This window comes from Petaurus breviceps, unplaced genomic scaffold (assembly GCF_028583685.1).
Source record: "Petaurus breviceps papuanus isolate PSGF00001 unplaced genomic scaffold, PetGlider_PUasm1.0 90602, whole genome shotgun sequence".
Lineage (NCBI taxonomy): Eukaryota > Metazoa > Chordata > Mammalia > Diprotodontia > Petauridae > Petaurus > Petaurus breviceps.
The window spans coordinates 1,591,908-1,596,989 of record NW_027187283.1 but is presented as its reverse complement, the minus strand read 5'-3'; the positions used below and the strand labels follow the sequence as shown (position 1 = coordinate 1,596,989).

At 37.3% G+C, this 5,082-nt stretch overlaps 1 pseudogene; it reads left to right on the top strand.

Moving 5' to 3' along the window:
• Positions 1-2,886: 2,886 nt before the first annotated feature.
• LOC138142711 (bis(5'-nucleosyl)-tetraphosphatase [asymmetrical] pseudogene) lies at positions 2,887-3,308 on the top strand (annotated as a pseudogene).
• Positions 3,309-5,082: the final 1,774 nt, after the last annotated feature.

The window sequence follows — 5,082 nt, the reverse complement described above, 5'->3', positions numbered from 1 at the left end:
TGGGGTGGGAGGCTTGTTTTTCTGTAAATACTTCTTGATTGGCCAGTGGGTCAATAAGGTTGTTACATTCTCTGAGACAGGAGAAGGCTATATAAGCCCTGATGTGTAGTTTTGTTTTGGGGGCTCACTTTGAGAAGTGCTCTGTGATTTGATATGGATTCTGGGAAGCCGTTGTCCAGAGCCCCCCAGCTTTGAAAAACCAAGATGTTGATGTGGTATGGATGTAACGGTTGGACAGTTTGGAAAACTGTCTACTTGATCTGTTTCTGTCTTGATAATTCTGCCTGTATACTTTGAAGTTCAGGGTGCTGACCTTTTTCCCCTGAATGAGATGAACGATATATATTTGACTGATTAAAGTAGACTTTTGAACCCATTTTGAGTTGCTTTCCTATAACAAAGAAGATCCAAGAACCTGTATGGGCAGCCACCCTGAGGACGCTTGGGGTGCTTGCTGCTACAGGGTCAAATGACTGAGGAGCAACATGACCAGGCAAAGAAAACAAAACAAACAGAAGAATACATCATTAGACTCCTAGTTTAGGCACAAAAAAGGAACAAAGCATGGAACAGGAGGAAGACATTGAAGTCAGAACTCCTGCACCAAAAGCTTCAAAGGAAAATACGAGCTGGTTACAGGCCATAGAAGCCCTTAAAAAGCAGATAAGAGAAGTGGAGGAAAAATTGGTAAGAGAAATGAGAACGATACAAGGCAATTACAAAATGAGAGTCAATAGAGGAAAATCACACTTCAAAAAACAGAGTAACTCAAATGGCAAAAGAGGCCAAAAAGGCAATGAGGAGAAGAATGACTTAAAAAACTTAATTTCCCAGATGGAAAAAGAATCTCAATAGCTCAATGAGGAGAATCATTCCCTCAAATTCAGAATATAGCAAAAGGAAGCGAGTGACTTTATGAGAAATCAAGATGATTTTAGACAGATCCAAACAAATGAAAGAATATAAGGCAATGTAAAATATCTCATTGGAAAAACCACTGACATGGAAAATAGATCCAGGAGAGATAATTTAAAAATTATTGAACTACCTGAAAGCCATGACCAAAGAAATAACATAGAAATCATCCTCCAAGAACTTCTCAAGTACAATTGCTGTGATGTTTTAGAAGCAGAAGGCAAAATAGATGTTGAAAGAATCCACCAATCACCTCCTGAAAAAGATCCCAAAAAGAAAACTCCTAGGAATATTATAGCCAGGTTCTGGAATTCCCAGATCAAGGAGAGAATATTACAAGCATCCAGGAAGAAACAATTTGAATATTGTGGAAACAAAATCAGGATGACACAGAATCTGGCAGCTTCTACACTGAGGGATCAAAGGGCCTGGAATATGATATTCTGGAGGGCAAAGGAGGTGGGATTAAAACACGAATTACCTACCCAGCAAAACTGAATATCATGTTTCAGGGAAAAATATGGTCATTCAGTGGAATAGAGGACTTTCAAGCATTCTTGATGAAAAAAATCCGAGTTGAACAGAAAATTTGACATTGAGATACAAGAAGCAAGAGAAGCTTGAGAAGGTAAACAGGGTAAAGAAATCATAAGTCACTTATCAAAGTTGAACTATTAACATTCCTACATGGAAAAATGATAATTGTAACTGATGAAACTTTTCTCAGTATGAAAATAGTTGAAGAAGTATATATATATATATATGTCTATAACAGAGGGAATATGGGAGTATTAATACATATGTGAATGTGTGTATATATGTTAACAGGTATACATAGATAGAGGGCACAGGACCAATTTAACAGGAAGGAATGATACTTCAAAGGTGAAATTAAGAGGTGAGAGAGGAATATAATAAGGAGAGATGGAGAGAGACAGAATGAGGTAATCTATCTCATAAAGAAGAGGCAAGGGAAAATGGTTACAATGGAGGGAAAGAATAGGAAAGCAAAAGGGAATAGGTCAACCTTATTCTCATTGAATTTGGCTTGGGGAATGAATGAAATATATAGTATATATGATATTTCAACCTATAGGAGAGTAGGGTTTAAGGGGATCACAGGGGAGAAGTTGATAGCACTCAGTTTTGAAAAGGGACAGGATCAACATAGAGAGTAGAACAAGTGGGAGGTGGGATAGGAGGGAGGGAAATATAGTCAATCTTTTACAACATAGCTACTTACTTATGTAAATGTTTGCCATTAGCGACACATGTACAACCTATACTGAATTGCTTATATTCCCAGTAAGGGTGGGTGACAAGGGAGGAAGGGAATGAATCTGGAATTCAAAGTTTTAAAATCAAATGTTTAAAATCATATATATATATATATATATACATATATATATTCTATTATTAATACTATTCTACATGTAATTGGGAAATAAGATATACAGAAACTGGGGCATAGATATTAACCATGCCCTACTGGGAAAGTCAAAAGGGCAGTATGGGAGAAAATATGGGAGAGAGCATATTGGAGGAGGGGATATCCTGTGGGATTGCTATTTTGGGGTGGTGGGTAGGGGAAAAACAGGGAGAAAATCTGTACCTCAAAATATGGTGTAAATTAATGATGTAAACCAGAACTTAATAAAGCATTTGAAAAATGAAAAAATAAAATAAAATAAATAATCAGGAGTCAGAAAGGAAATACTATATTAAATATTCATATTGCATCTCTGTCTTTCTTCCTCCTTTCTTTTTCTAAAAAGAAAGAAAATAAAATCTAATGTGTGTGAAGAATGCTAGGCAACAAAAATGAATAATTGTTATGTGCCAGTGATGATATGGGACAGTAAGTTAAGTCTATTGGGTCTTCTCTCTCTCTCAGAGGAGTTTATTGTTTGATAGGGGAAGTTCCAGTTCCCATTAAGTTCCTCCCCATACCCACAGTCCAGAAAGTGGACCATGTCTATAAGAGGATATGGCTTTATCATTTTCTGAAGGGCTTGCATTCCCAAGGTTGACAACAAAGCTATTGAGTTTCCCCTGCTACAAGACGTCATGTGGAACAAATCACTGGGCTCCATCTAAAGGTCATCTGCAGTCAGGAAAAAATGTCTTAGAGAAAGCTTTCAGGGAGACCCATGAGGAAGCTGGTCTGGATGCTAGTCAGCTAAACATTGTTGGAGGATTCAAGAGTGAGCTGAATTATGTAGTCGACAGCAAGCTCAAAACATGTATCTACTGGCTGACTGAGGTTAAGGACTACAACATGGAAATTTGTCTGAGCATCAGGCTTATGCCTGGCTGAAACTAGAGGAGCCTGAAATCAGGCTCAGTTTAAGGATATGGTGAAATCCCTCAGAGAAGGACACTAATTTCTCTGAGCCCACACACTTTGACCGCAGGAAAGGGAAGATCTTTTGAGACACCCAAGATTCAGCCTATTGAGGTGTTCAAGTGCCTCTTCTGAAATCAACCCCTACTCTGGGTAGATTATCCAGTCCTTGAAGTATAGGAGAGCTGAAGCAACAAATGAAAATAGGCTAAGCCTTTTAGGTCAGAGCAAACATCATGGTGTTGAAGTGAAAGGGTAGTATGGAAATGTATAGAGCCAAATCTCTGTACTCATGTCCCTGAAGAATAAACTGTTAGAAACTTAAAAAAAAAAGAATAATTGTATCTCTTCATATTCAACAATGCATGATGCTACAAATTTTATTGAAGATGGAAAGATTAAAGATTCCATTGGCTGATCCAGAAGGTAAGGAATTTATCTCCCTTATAGAAGTCCAAGAAAAGCAAAGTCCATAGCAAAGTGTAGCTTAAATACCTCAACCTCAAATATACATATTGGGAGTCATTGTGCTCAGTAACCCTTCTTTGATCATTGACTTTGCATTCCTTTGTAATATTCTTCTGTTTCTTTGTCCACCACATTATTCTATTTCATTTTACTACTTCTCTTCCTTTTTCACTTAAATTCAGCTTCTAGTAATAACCCTTTAATTTCTTTTCCTTATTTTTGCTATTTTTTTTGGAGGGCAATTGGGGTTAAGTGACTTGCCCAAGGTCATAAGGCTAGTTTGTGTGTGTGTGTGTGTGTGTGTGTGTGTGTGTTAAGTGTCTGAGGCCAGATTTGAACTCAGGTCCTCCTGACTCCAGGGCCGGTGCTCTACTCACTGTTCCACCTAGCCACCCCAATAATCCTTTTATTTCATGGCCACTTTGCTACTACTCAAATTTTATCAAATTTTCCCTGCCTTTTCTCTGTAGTCAGTATCTATCCTAAAACACCATATTTTCCCATATTATTTAGAGACCTCGTAATTTTTGTTTGCCTGAAATAAAGAAAATAAATGTATGTGTGTATATATATATATATATATATGTGTGTGTGTGTGTGTGAGCACCCTATGTGTATACATACATATATACATATGTAACATTTGTAAATATATATGTATGTATTTTTATGTGCAACATGAGAGCATGCAATGGGAACAAACATTTTTATTAATAAAATTGACCCTTATTATGATAAAAATATTAGGGCAGGGGTGGCTAGGTGGCACCAGCCCTTGGAGTCAGGAGGACCTGAATTCAAATCTGGCCTCAGATACTTAACACAAAACTATCCATATGACCTTGGGCAAGTCACTTAACATCAATTGCCCTAGCTTACCCCTTCTGAAAAAAATGTTAGGGCAAAGATGATTGTGGTAATGAACTAAATTTTACCCTCTGACCCATAAAGCCACTCCTCTACATAGGGGAAACTAGGAGCCAAGGAATTCTCCCATTAATCACCTCATGGAAAATAGCTTCAAGCCTAGTGAAGTAATACAGTTGCATCATCATTTAATTTGAGTGTAGTTATACTCAACCTGAACGTAACAGAGAAATACATTTGATTGGAGGGGTGAAAAGCAAGGTTCATCTAGATCATGACTTTGCTGCAACTCCTACAATAGCTGTTTTTGATAGTTTTTGTTGCGGGTGAGAGGAAACAAGTGATTGCACAAGAAGAAAATACTTTGTTTTCTTTATAATATAGTAGAAAAATTCAAGGCCTATAGATTGAATATGAAACACCTGGCTGCAGATCTCATTTCTGCTATTTGCTATGTATTTTGTATCTGCAGCAGTACTTGCTTAATA